Raw genomic sequence first — 14,015 nt, 5'->3', positions numbered from 1 at the left:
GCCTGAGCAGAACCATCACCGCCATAGGTTGTCAAATAACCCGGATTTAACCCACACAGGTAAGTCCAATGGGGTGCAGGCATGTCCTCTATGCTTACAGCTTCCCGTGGGTGTTGGTTTGATACCGTTTGGGGACAGCCAAGGAGGCATCTGCAGGCAACAAAGGTAGGTGTGTGCTTGTGTGTGTGTTTCCTATGCAGATCCTAAGCCCAGTGTCACATGCAAGTAGGAGGAGTAAGAAGGGTTCCTGGCAAATCCGGGTTATGGATTGCATTTAAAAAGGCCCCGTGGGAGTGCAATGGGCCCCTGTCTTGCTGCTTAGCAATAATGGTATGGGTTTAGGTTCTGCTGTGTGTACTGGTGGTTGACTGCCCCCCAGCCCAGAGTGTGCATGGAAAATTGTCTGGCAGCCTCCCTGACAGCAAGCAGTGATAGTGCCCATGAAGGGGACCTTGTTGGGCCCGCCCCTTTCACGGTTATCGCTTCTCGGCCTTTTGGCTAAGATCAAGTGTAGTATCTGTTCTTATCAGTTTAATATCTGATACGTCCCCTATCTGGGGACCATATATTAAATGGATTTTTGAGAACGGGGGCTGATTTCGAAGCTTGCTTCCGTCGCCCTATGCATTGACCCGATATGGCAGTATCTTCGGGTACAGTGCACCACCCCCTTACAGGGTTAAAAAGAAAGATTCCTACTTTCATTGCTACCTGCTTGCTGGCTAGCCAGCTAGCCAGCCCTGTGGGCCTTGCTGCTGCTGCTTCTGCAGCCAAAAAACAAAAGGTGGTGCTGCTGCTGCTTCTGCTGCTTCTGCTTCTGCTTGTGTCTGGCCGCTGTTGGAGCGTCCAGGCACAGGACTTCTGCTGCTGCTGACTAAATGGCCTCCTTAATTGGATCATTTGAGTAGCCAGCACACCTGTGCAGGTAGGGCATGACATGATAGGCAGCTGCCTTGATAGCGGGTGGGTGCTGAATGTTCCTAATTGACAAAATAAGATTAATGCTTATGAAGAAATATAAAATCTCATCCCTTCCCCAATATCGCGCCACACCCCTACCCCTTAATTCCCTGGTTGAACTTGATGGACATATGTCTTTTTTCGACCGTACTAACTATGTAACTATGTAACATAACATGGGGGGGGGGTCTCCTGGCTGTTCACACAGGTGTGTCATTGCTGTACATTGACCATGCATTGCTTCTGTGGTATTGCAAAGGCAAAGACAAATGCTTCCAGCCATCCATTGCACTAATGGATTGGTCATCAGCTGGCTGTCTATGTCCCGCATCAATATAGACCAAAGTACAGAGGGTTAGGCTATGCTATTGTGCACCTACCTGATGCATCAGAAGGTGCGAGGCCCTTGCTAAATTCTGTGCACAGACTTTGAGATCTATGCTTTAGACTGTATCTAAACCTGCTCCAACATGGACTGACATTCTGGCCTACTTTCAGCCGATGCGACTTGTCTGTCGCTGAACAGTCGCTTTTTATGTATTCAGCACCTATGTATAATGTTGTAAAAATGCTCTAGAAGCTAAAGTCGCAGAAATGTCGCACATATTTGGCCTGCAACTTTCTGTGCGACAAATTCAGACAGGAAAAATCAGTATAAATCCTTAGAAAATTATCCCCCAGTGTCTCCATCTGCTGGCGGTATTGAATAAGCATTGCTGCACTGATGGGGTATGCATTAGACGAAAAAAAAGAAGAAAAAGAAGAATAATACGCCCAGAAAAGAGGCGAAAAGGAGAAAAACGTAAAAAAACGTGAAAAAAAAGTAAGAGGAAGAGAAGGGAAAAAAAGGTGGAAATGGGTTTAAAAGTGATTTCGGCGGAGAAATATATATATATATATATATATATATATATATATATACGCGCACACACACACATATATATAAACGTATTCTCCGTTGAGATATTGCAGCCGCTGCTGTGTCCAGGCCCAGGAGCCTTAGCACTGTGCTATGATGTCACTCAATACCACTGACATCACTAGGTGTAAACAACATCTCTCCTTTGCTGTGTATGTGACTATGGAGCTGTTTGGTGATGTCGTCTATTACGGCCTTCATAGAAGCAACAGGAGATTGTTGCATCCATCTAGAACCCTCAGAACTACAGTGCTATGATGTCACTCACTTCCACAGGCCTTGCAGAGTGTAAACAACAACAACCCAGCTTTGTTGTGTATGTAACCATAGGGATTTGTGATGTCACCTAGAACCTTCACAGCAGCGACAGCTTTATGAGGAGCATCAGCACTGCTCTGCCTGAGCAGAACCATCACCGCCATAGGTTGTCAAATAACCCGGATTTAACCCACACAGGTAAGTCCAATGGGGTGCAGGCATGTCCTCTATGCTTACAGCTTCCCGTGGGTGTTGGTTTGATACCGTTTGGGGACAGCCAAGGAGGCATCTGCAGGCAACAAAGGTAGGTGTGTGCTTGTGTGTGTGTTTCCTATGCAGATCCTAAGCCCAGTGTCACATGCAAGTAGGAGGAGTAAGAAGGGTTCCTGGCAAATCCGGGTTATGGATTGCATTTAAAAAGGCCCCGTGGGAGTGCAATGGGCCCCTGTCTTGCTGCTTAGCAATAATGGTATGGGTTTAGGTTCTGCTGTGTGTACTGGTGGTTGACTGCCCCCCAGCCCAGAGTGTGCATGGAAAATTGTCTGGCAGCCTCCCTGACAGCAAGCAGTGATAGTGCCCATGAAGGGGACCTTGTTGGGCCCGCCCCTTTCACGGTTATCGCTTCTCGGCCTTTTGGCTAAGATCAAGTGTAGTATCTGTTCTTATCAGTTTAATATCTGATACGTCCCCTATCTGGGGACCATATATTAAATGGATTTTTGAGAACGGGGGCTGATTTCGAAGCTTGCTTCCGTCGCCCTATGCATTGACCCGATATGGCAGTATCTTCGGGTACAGTGCACCACCCCCTTACAGGGTTAAAAAGAAAGATTCCTACTTTCATTGCTACCTGCTTGCTGGCTAGCCAGCTAGCCAGCCCTGTGGGCCTTGCTGCTGCTGCTTCTGCAGCCAAAAAACAAAAGGTGGTGCTGCTGCTGCTTCTGCTGCTTCTGCTTCTGCTTGTGTCTGGCCGCTGTTGGAGCGTCCAGGCACAGGACTTCTGCTGCTGCTGACTAAATGGCCTCCTTAATTGGATCATTTGAGTAGCCAGCACACCTGTGCAGGTAGGGCATGACATGATAGGCAGCTGCCTTGATAGCGGGTGGGTGCTGAATGTTCCTAATTGACAAAATAAGATTAATGCTTATGAAGAAATATAAAATCTCATCCCTTCCCCAATATCGCGCCACACCCCTACCCCTTAATTCCCTGGTTGAACTTGATGGACATATGTCTTTTTTCGACCGTACTAACTATGTAACTATGTAACATAACATGGGGGGGGGGGTCTCCTGGCTGTTCACACAGGTGTGTCATTGCTGTACATTGACCATGCATTGCTTCTGTGGTATTGCAAAGGCAAAGACAAATGCTTCCAGCCATCCATTGCACTAATGGATTGGTCATCAGCTGGCTGTCTATGTCCCGCATCAATATAGACCAAAGTACAGAGGGTTAGGCTATGCTATTGTGCACCTACCTGATGCATCAGAAGGTGCGAGGCCCTTGCTAAATTCTGTGCACAGACTTTGAGATCTATGCTTTAGACTGTATCTAAACCTGCTCCAACATGGACTGACATTCTGGCCTACTTTCAGCCGATGCGACTTGTCTGTCGCTGAACAGTCGCTTTTTATGTATTCAGCACCTATGTATAATGTTGTAAAAATGCTCTAGAAGCTAAAGTCGCAGAAATGTCGCACATATTTGGCCTGCAACTTTCTGTGCGACAAATTCAGACAGGAAAAATCAGTATAAATCCTTAGAAAATTATCCCCCAGTGTCTCCATCTGCTGGCGGTATTGAATAAGCATTGCTGCACTGATGGGGTATGCATTAGACGAAAAAAAAGAAGAAAAAGAAGAATAATACGCCCAGAAAAGAGGCGAAAAGGAGAAAAACGTAAAAAAACGTGAAAAAAAAGTAAGAGGAAGAGAAGGGAAAAAAAGGTGGAAATGGGTTTAAAAGTGATTTCGGCGGAGAAATATATATATATATATATATATATATATATATATATATATATACGCGCACACACACACATATATATAAACGTATTCTCCGTTGAGATATTGCAGCCGCTGCTGTGTCCAGGCCCAGGAGCCTTAGCACTGTGCTATGATGTCACTCAATACCACTGACATCACTAGGTGTAAACAACATCTCTCCTTTGCTGTGTATGTGACTATGGAGCTGTTTGGTGATGTCGTCTATTACGGCCTTCATAGAAGCAACAGGAGATTGTTGCATCCATCTAGAACCCTCAGAACTACAGTGCTATGATGTCACTCACTTCCACAGGCCTTGCAGAGTGTAAACAACAACAACCCAGCTTTGTTGTGTATGTAACCATAGGGATTTGTGATGTCACCTAGAACCTTCACAGCAGCGACAGCTTTATGAGGAGCATCAGCACTGCTCTGCCTGAGCAGAACCATCACCGCCATAGGTTGTCAAATAACCCGGATTTAACCCACACAGGTAAGTCCAATGGGGTGCAGGCATGTCCTCTATGCTTACAGCTTCCCGTGGGTGTTGGTTTGATACCGTTTGGGGACAGCCAAGGAGGCATCTGCAGGCAACAAAGGTAGGTGTGTGCTTGTGTGTGTGTTTCCTATGCAGATCCTAAGCCCAGTGTCACATGCAAGTAGGAGGAGTAAGAAGGGTTCCTGGCAAATCCGGGTTATGGATTGCATTTAAAAAGGCCCCGTGGGAGTGCAATGGGCCCCTGTCTTGCTGCTTAGCAATAATGGTATGGGTTTAGGTTCTGCTGTGTGTACTGGTGGTTGACTGCCCCCCAGCCCAGAGTGTGCATGGAAAATTGTCTGGCAGCCTCCCTGACAGCAAGCAGTGATAGTGCCCATGAAGGGGACCTTGTTGGGCCCGCCCCTTTCACGGTTATCGCTTCTCGGCCTTTTGGCTAAGATCAAGTGTAGTTCTGCTCACTTGGTCTGGCCAGAGGGTGTCTGGGGTACCCGGCTCCTTTGCCTGGGGGGATCGTCCTTCTTAACGGAGGGACTTCACCCCCCTGCTGCTATTAGGGAGCAGGCTTAGTCCCCAGACAACGGGGAGCGATCACCACCACCTACCTGCTTACAGTGGGGGAGGTGTTTATCCTGATGGACATGGCTGGATCAAGTGGAGCATCATCAGAAGGCATCCCTGAGTATGCTAAGCTCAGAAATGGAGTTCGGATTTCCTTATTGGATACCTGCAAGAGAGGAAAAGGATTATGTTTCGTAGTCGAGGAGATCTTATTCAAGTTGCTGGAAATTAAGAAGGAACAAATCCTGTCTATGCTTGAATTCCCAAGAAATGGACACTACGATGTTATATTGGCTTCTGAAGAGGACTTTAATTTTTTTTGCAGCAAGTACCAGCAAAAGAAGGCCAATCCAGTTTTGGAGGGTGTGGAGGTGACCCCGCATTTTCCGAACCAGGAGAAAATATTGACGGTACGGATGTATAGCCCATATATACTGGAAAAAGACATTGAGACTTTTCTTTCTAGATTCTGTGACAATATTCTGTCAAAGGGAAAAGTCCTGAACCAATATGGCCTATGGACTACAAAATGGAAATTTAAAGTTAAATTTAAAAAGGAACCTGACGGTAAAGTGATTTATCCACCTGGGCGATTCAAAATTGGATCGGTCAATGGTGACTTGTTCTATTCAGGGATGGAGGAATTTTGCCGTAAATGTAAACAATACGGGCACGGGAAAGACCTATGTACTCACTCATGGTGCTATAAGTGCCAGGAGGGAGGTCATGAAGCAGACACCTGCAACAACAACAAAAAAAAGAAGTGTCATCTGTGCGGTGAGGAAGATCACCTGGTAAATGTATGTCCCAAGAAACAAACAACGAAAAAGGAAACAGCTAAAAGGAGTAGGGAAGAAGAAGAAATTGGAGAACCTGAGTTGGAGGAAGTTCCAGCCAGAAAAGTGGCTGAAGAAAAGAAAAAGAAAGAAGAGGTTTATGTACCAATGGAATTTGGAGGTGTTTTGGATGGCATGTTGGAAAATATGCCAAAAAAGGAAAGAAGACCATTTGATATGGATTTAATGGAACTAAGGTCGAAATATGAAAATCGGTACGAGGAAGCTAGAGACAAAGTGTATTTTTCATTTCAAGCTGATATGGACAGATTTTTGGACACTTATAAAGTTCCATCTTGGTTGGGACTTCCGGTAAAAAGACAGATGATAAGAGGAACGATAAACCGTGGAATGATAGATTTCCTAATGGTATATGCCTCGAGAAATGGAATGTCTCTCTGATTAATTACTGGTGAAAGCAATGTTTGTTTGTTATTGTAAATGTGTATGTTTTTTTTTTTCTGGTTAAATCTTTTTTATTGATTTTATTTTGTGGTCATTAGTGTTAAGAAGAAATAAAAAATGGGTTACCTGATGATGAGCAACAATCGAGTTCAAATAAGATCTTGGAACTCTGATTGAGTTTCTGAGGGCTAACTTAAAAATCTGTTCTTATCAGTTTAATATCTGATACGTCCCCTATCTGGGGACCATATATTAAATGGATTTTTGAGAACGGGGGCTGATTTCGAAGCTTGCTTCTGTCGCCCTATGCATTGACCCGATATGGCAGTATCTTCGGGTACAGTGCACCACCCCCTTACAGGGTTAAAAAGAAAGATTCCTACTTTCATTGCTACCTGCTTGCTGGCTAGCCAGCTAGCCAGCCCTGTGGGCCTTGCTGCTGCTGCTTCTGCAGCCAAAAAACAAAAGGTGGTGCTGCTGCTGCTTCTGCTTCTGCTTGTGTCTGGCCGCTGTTGGAGCGTCCAGGCACAGGACTTCTGCTGCTGCTGACTAAATGGCCTCCTTAATTGGATCATTTGAGTAGCCAGCACACCTGTGCAGGTAGGGCATGACATGATAGGCAGCTGCCTTGATAGCGGGTGGGTGCTGAATGTTCCTAATTGACAAAATAAGATTAATGCTTATGAAGAAATATAAAATCTCATCCCTTCCCCAATATCGCGCCACACCCCTACCCCTTAATTCCCTGGTTGAACTTGATGGACATATGTCTTTTTTCGACCGTACTAACTATGTAACTATGTAACATAACATGGGGGGGGGGTCTCCTGGCTGTTCACACAGGTGTGTCATTGCTGTACATTGACCATGCATTGCTTCTGTGGTATTGCAAAGGCAAAGACAAATGCTTCCAGCCATCCATTGCACTAATGGATTGGTCATCAGCTGGCTGTCTATGTCCCGCATCAATATAGACCAAAGTACAGAGGGTTAGGCTATGCTATTGTGCACCTACCTGATGCATCAGAAGGTGCGAGGCCCTTGCTAAATTCTGTGCACAGACTTTGAGATCTATGCTTTAGACTGTATCTAAACCTGCTCCAACATGGACTGACATTCTGGCCTACTTTCAGCCGATGCGACTTGTCTGTCGCTGAACAGTCGCTTTTTATGTATTGAGCACCTATGTATAATGTTGTAAAAATGCTCTAGAAGCTAAAGTCGCAGAAATGTCGCACATATTTGGCCTGCAACTTTCTGTGCGACAAATTCAGACAGGAAAAATCAGTATAAATCCTTAGAAAATTATCCCCCAGTGTCTCCATCTGCTGGCGGTATTGAATAAGCATTGCTGCACTGATGGGGTATGCATTAGACGAAAAAAAAGAAGAAAAAGAAGAATAATACGCCCAGAAAAGAGGCGAAAAGGAGAAAAACGTAAAAAAACGTGAAAAAAAAGTAAGAGGAAGAGAAGGGAAAAAAAGGTGGAAATGGGTTTAAAAGTGATTTCGGCGGAGAAATATATATATATATATATATATATATATATATATATATATATATATATATACGCGCACACACACACATATATATAAACGTATTCTCCGTTGAGATATTGCAGCCGCTGCTGTGTCCAGGCCCAGGAGCCTTAGCACTGTGCTATGATGTCACTCAATACCACTGACATCACTAGGTGTAAACAACATCTCTCCTTTGCTGTGTATGTGACTATGGAGCTGTTTGGTGATGTCGTCTATTACGGCCTTCATAGAAGCAACAGGAGATTGTTGCATCCATCTAGAACCCTCAGAACTACAGTGCTATGATGTCACTCACTTCCACAGGCCTTGCAGAGTGTAAACAACAACAACCCAGCTTTGTTGTGTATGTAACCATAGGGATTTGTGATGTCACCTAGAACCTTCACAGCAGCGACAGCTTTATGAGGAGCATCAGCACTGCTCTGCCTGAGCAGAACCATCACCGCCATAGGTTGTCAAATAACCCGGATTTAACCCACACAGGTAAGTCCAATGGGGTGCAGGCATGTCCTCTATGCTTACAGCTTCCCGTGGGTGTTGGTTTGATACCGTTTGGGGACAGCCAAGGAGGCATCTGCAGGCAACAAAGGTAGGTGTGTGCTTGTGTGTGTGTTTCCTATGCAGATCCTAAGCCCAGTGTCACATGCAAGTAGGAGGAGTAAGAAGGGTTCCTGGCAAATCCGGGTTATGGATTGCATTTAAAAAGGCCCCGTGGGAGTGCAATGGGCCCCTGTCTTGCTGCTTAGCAATAATGGTATGGGTTTAGGTTCTGCTGTGTGTACTGGTGGTTGACTGCCCCCCAGCCCAGAGTGTGCATGGAAAATTGTCTGGCAGCCTCCCTGACAGCAAGCAGTGATAGTGCCCATGAAGGGGACCTTGTTGGGCCCGCCCCTTTCACGGTTATCGCTTCTCGGCCTTTTGGCTAAGATCAAGTGTAGTATCTGCATTTGGTCTGGTCGGAAGGTGTCTGTGGTACCCCGCTTCTCGGCCTTGGGGGATTGTCTCTCCTTACGGAGCGACTTCACCCCCTTGCTGCTATTGGGGAGCGGGCTTAGTCCACAGACAACGGGTTGCGATCCCCCTGTCTCTGGGACCTTGTGTCTCAGAAGGCATTTTCGGTACGTTGAGCGTTACCTGTAGCTTCGGAAGCACCTAGGGTACCCCCGACCTCTGCCTTGGGTAAGGGTTCCGCTTTTATAGCGGGATTCCGAGCCCCTGCTGCTATTGGGGAAGGGGCTTAGTCCCTGGGTGTGGAAGATGCCGTTCTCCTGGGCTTTCCCCTCTGGGGAAATGTCGATGCGAAATACCATCCGCATAGAGGTGTCGGAGAGCCATCGTCAGTTGAAGAACCTCCGCTTCATTGCGGAGGTGATTCTTCTTGACTACTTCCGCCTCAATAGGGAGGACATCCTGTGTCTAAATGACCAGGAAAGCCGTGGCCTGTATACCGTCACCTTCACGGCCACGGCGTGTTGCGATAACATCTATGCAACCTTGTCTGGTGCGGACCAGAGGGACGATCGACTCGACGGTCTTTCGTTCCAGTTCCTCTATGGTGAGGAACATATACCGTTGGTGGTGGCTATGCACAGCCCTCATGTGACCACGGAGGATATAGCCACTTTTCTTCGGCGATACTGCGAAGAGGTGCGGTTCGCAAACAAAATCTTGAACTCCGTGCGGTTCTGGAACGGCAAGAGGAAGTTCTGGGTCAAGCTCCGTAAGGATCCCGGTGGTATTGGGGGTCTTTGCCATCCGCCCCCAAATTTTGCCATCGGGAGAGTTCGGGGCTTCCTGTTCTATCCTCAAATGCCTATGTATTGCCGAAATTGCTTGAGGTTTGGCCACACCCAGGAGACCTGCGGCGCGGAGCGTGTGATTCGCTGCAATAGGTGTGGCCAAGAAGGTCACATAGCCTCAAGATGTAGCCATTCGATAAGGTGCAACCTCTGCGGAGAGGAAAATCACGATTTTAATTCCTGTCCCCATAAAGCAAAAACTACGATGGGTGGGTCAAGGCTGGGCCCACCCAAAGAGGGGACAGGACAAAAGACGTCCTTTTTTAAGATGCCCAAACCCCAGATGGCAGGTACTGATGGGTCCAGGCCCAAGACCTCTGGTGCTCCATCGGGGGGCCCACCGGTGGTAGTGCTAGGGGGAGGCCATGGGGATTCCACGAAGCCCGGGCGGGTGATCGAGTTTACTGCCCGGGAAATTGAAAGACGTCGATCGACTTCCTACCTGGCTCAAGAGCCCGCCGAAACTTCTGAAGGGGGCTCACCTGTGGCGGGTGGCAGCCGACGGGCCTCGGTGGGGGCAAAGGTGGACCCAAAATTACAGCATAAGCCAGGTACTGGCTTGGCCCAGGGTCGCCCTGCTCCGGACGAAGAGGCCCCGGTGAAAGCCCGCCGGAAGGGGAGCCAGGTGGCCAGGTCTGAGCCCGGTCCTGTTACTCCGCCTATACAGGACAGGGCCAAGAAGACAAGTGGCGCCAAACCAGGGTTTGCTGCCCCGCTAGCAGTGGACCCGGTGGGTAAAACTGGCCATCGTCGATCGATGGGGAAGTTGGAGCAACAGTCCTCAGCAACGCTTGCTGGGGAACAAGCGATGAAAACTTCCCAAGGTAGCGGCAAAGGTTCCGGAAAAGAGGCCTCACAGGCCCCTGTGCAGCAGTTCCAGTCGTCAAATGATGAAAGAAGACGCAGATCCATCAGCCGGGGGCCAGAGATTACATCGAGTGAGAGCAACACAGAGGATATGGACAGCAGTGTGACATTTAAAAGACAAAGAGAAGAAGAAGAGGAAGACATTCAAAGGAAAGCGGCGTGCCGTAGTTCGGACGAGAGCGAGCTCAGGGTCGGGGCATCATCGATCTCAAGCTCCGACCCTCAGAACATCAAGGAGCTGATGACCCCGCAGGCGGGGGATGACGGTACGCAGCTTATTATTGACTTTGATTCTCCAAGCACGGACTCTCCATAAACTATGCCTATCCCTGTAAAAATTGCCTCACTCAATGTGAGGTCCTTAAAGAGCCCTGATCGCAGGGCTGCTTTATTTTCTTATCTAGAGACATGTGACTTTGACCTTTGCCTGCTACAAGAATGTGGAATCCCTAGTAAAATGGACTATAAAGACTTAAAAGAAGACTGGAAGCTGGGCCCATCCATATGGTCCGGTGCAAATGACTGTCGTTCTGTGGGTGTTGGGCTGCTCTGCCGAGGCCAGTCCTTTTCTATTCATACAGTAACTGAGATTGTGCCTGGCAGAGCTCTTTTAATTCATCTATATTTTAATGGACTTTTAATTCGTGTTTTAAATGTGTATGCCCCTCCTGATAAACAGGAGCGGGCAGAACTATTTGAAATTTTACCACTGTTTTGTGTTGGGTCTTCCCCCCTGCTGGTGGGAGGTGATTTTAACTGCATACGTGATGGGGAACACCGGCAGGGTGGGGATATTAATCGTAAAGACCGCACTTCTTACCTGCTTAAAAATGTTATTGATGATTTTAATTTGAAAGATTGCTGGAAGGATCTCTTGCCGGAGGACCCGGGCGCCACATGGTCCAATGGAAGAGTGAGCTCCAGAATCGATTTTATTTTTTCCTCTAGAGCTTTTAAACCCCTGAAATGCACGCTCGAGCAGAATATCTTCTCTGATCATAAGCTCCTCTTGGTGGGCCTGGAGCTAGAGGGGGAGCAAAAAGCAAAAAGGGGCCTCTGGAGATTAAACACCACACTCCTAGAGGACCCTGAGATAAAAGAGGAGTTTGTGCGGACCTACCAGTGCTGGCAATCACAAAGAAAACCCCACGAGCCTATGCTGCACTGGTGGGAGGGCACCAAATCTAAAATCAGATTTTTTTTTATCAAAGCAGGTAAGAAGAAGGCAAAAATGGAAAAACAGTGGTTTTATGTTCTTAACATGCGTTTAAATGTACTTTTTAAATTGAAAGAAGCTGGTATGGATGTAGAAAATGATATTTTAAACCTTAAAACTGAAATAAAACATGCCATAGAAAAGAAAGGGAAACAAATCATTTTTAACTCGCATGTGCAGCACCTGGAGGAGGGCGAGAAATGTTCCCGTTTCTTTTTTAAAAAAGTGATGAATAGGAGGGATATCATCCAAAACCTTGAGGGTGAATCCACTCCAAAAGGCATGTTAGATGCAGTTTTTAACTTCTACCAGCTTCTTTTTAATAAGAAAGATCTTAATCCATCCTTTTTAGAACATGTTCTTAATTCCCTTGATTTTAAGCTAGATGTTTTAGACCAGGAGGTTTTATCCCGTGATCTTAATTTAGATGAACTTTTATTTGTTTTTAAAAGTTTTTCTAGTGGGAAGGCCCCTGGGGAAGATGGTTTACCCATCGAATTTTATTTAGCTTTTTGGGATATTTTAAAGGATGATATGGTTTTATTGTATAAAGAAACTTTTATTGTTAATGAACTTCCCCCTTCCTGGAGGAGGGGGATTGTATCATTACTTTTTAAAAAGGGTGAAAAGGATATGCTAAAAAATTGGCGCCCCATCACACTTTTAAATGTCGATTATAAAGTTTTAGCCAAGTTATTAGCTGTCCGTTTTAAACCTTTTATTCATAAATTAATTCACCCAAATCAGGTTTGTGGGGTACCTGGAAGGTCTATAGCTGAATCCCTAAATATTTTAAGAGATGTTTTATGGTATTTTAAGGATAGAAATCAAACTGTAGCAATTTTATCCTTAGACTTTGAAAAAGCCTTTGATAGGGTCTCCCATGAATACCTGTTTTTAGTTCTTAAAAAGATGGCAGTGCCTGAAACGATTTTAAGCCGAATCATGCTTTTATACCGATCCTGTTTTAGTCAAGTCTCTGTTAATGGCTTTTTAACCAGCGGTGTTCCTCTTTTATCAGGTGTCAAACAGGGCTGCCCCCTGTCCCCACTCCTTTTTATTTGCGCAATCGAACCACTGATGGCCCTCCTCAGAAAAGACCGGGTAGTAAGAGGCGTACCGATACCTGGTGGAGGAGGGACCCATCTAAAGGTGTTGGGGTACATGGATGATGTCACCATACTGTGCCCGGACTCTCCATCCATGAGGGGGGCATTGAGGAACACCAGCTATTTCTGCGAGGTCTCTGGTTTTAAGCTAAACACAGATAAATGTGACTGTTTTTATATTGGCTCCTGGGATTCATCCATCACCCCAGGAGTCACAATGCAACAGGATCAAATTAAAGTTTTAGGTATTGTTTTTAACCAGGTCAATGATGGGAGCCCTAACTGGGATTCAGCTATAGCTAAGATGGAGAAGAAGATTTTAATGTGGAATCTTAGAAACCTTACCATGGAGGGGAAGATTTTAATAATAAAGATGGTTTTACTCCCTATTATGCTATACATTGCCATGGTATTTCCTCCATCTATTTTATACATTAAAAAAGTAACTAGAATTGTTTTTACTTTTTTATGGGGTTCAAAAATGGAGAAATTAAAGCGTGATTTTATGTACAAAAGTAAAGATAATGGCGGGAAAGATGTTCCTAACCTTTTTACTTTCTTTTACATAAAGTATTTCTGTTTCTGTTTTAAAATGATTAAATCCGATGGCATTTTTAGCTGCTTTTTAAGGTACGCTGCGGGCATGGTTTTTAAAAGATGGTTGCGCATCCCTCTGAACGCTCCGGTGCTTCTGTGTCCCCCAAAACATTATGTGGTGTTGGAAAAGACAGTCAGGCTCCTAGGTCTCCAAGATTTGGAGCCTGACATACTGGGGGACCAGAGAAAGGTATCAAAGGTCCTCAGGCGGAGTGAGGTTACCCTGGCAGTGTCCAATTTCACACAGGCAAGATCCAAAAAGGTATGGCGGAACGTGTACGGGAAGTTTCTGGCGAATGTACACAGGGATCTTGCCTGGGCAATCGTCCACCAGTGCCTCCCTACTCGTGAGTTCCAGCACAGGCGAGGACTGGTGGCGAGAGCCAAGTGCCCGAGAGATGGCTGCGGAGTGGACGAAACGGTGCTGCACATATTTTGGAACTGCCCTTTTGCACGGGAGCTT

At 46.1% G+C, this 14,015-nt stretch overlaps 2 non-coding genes and 2 pseudogenes across 2 annotated transcripts; all 4 read left to right on the top strand.

Annotated features, from left to right (window-relative positions):
- The first annotated feature begins 478 nt into the window (after nt 1-478).
- On the top strand, nt 479-669 carry LOC130335925 (U2 spliceosomal RNA). Its single transcript, XR_008877449.1, has one exon. It is a non-coding gene; the product is annotated as a U2 spliceosomal RNA (small nuclear RNA).
- Nucleotides 670-2,754: 2,085 nt separating this feature from the next.
- Nucleotides 2,755-2,945, top strand: LOC130335923 (U2 spliceosomal RNA). The gene has a single exon (XR_008877447.1). It is a non-coding gene; the product is annotated as a U2 spliceosomal RNA (small nuclear RNA).
- A 3,650-nt stretch (nt 2,946-6,595) lies between these two features.
- LOC130335864 (U2 spliceosomal RNA) lies at nt 6,596-6,776 on the top strand (annotated as a pseudogene).
- Nucleotides 6,777-8,866: 2,090 nt separating this feature from the next.
- LOC130335875 (U2 spliceosomal RNA) lies at nt 8,867-9,015 on the top strand (annotated as a pseudogene).
- The last annotated feature ends 5,000 nt before the right edge of the window (nt 9,016-14,015 follow it).

Source organism: Hyla sarda, unplaced genomic scaffold (genome assembly GCF_029499605.1).
Source record: "Hyla sarda isolate aHylSar1 unplaced genomic scaffold, aHylSar1.hap1 scaffold_460, whole genome shotgun sequence".
Lineage (NCBI taxonomy): Eukaryota > Metazoa > Chordata > Amphibia > Anura > Hylidae > Hyla > Hyla sarda.
This window is presented reverse-complemented; position numbering and strand designations above follow the sequence as displayed.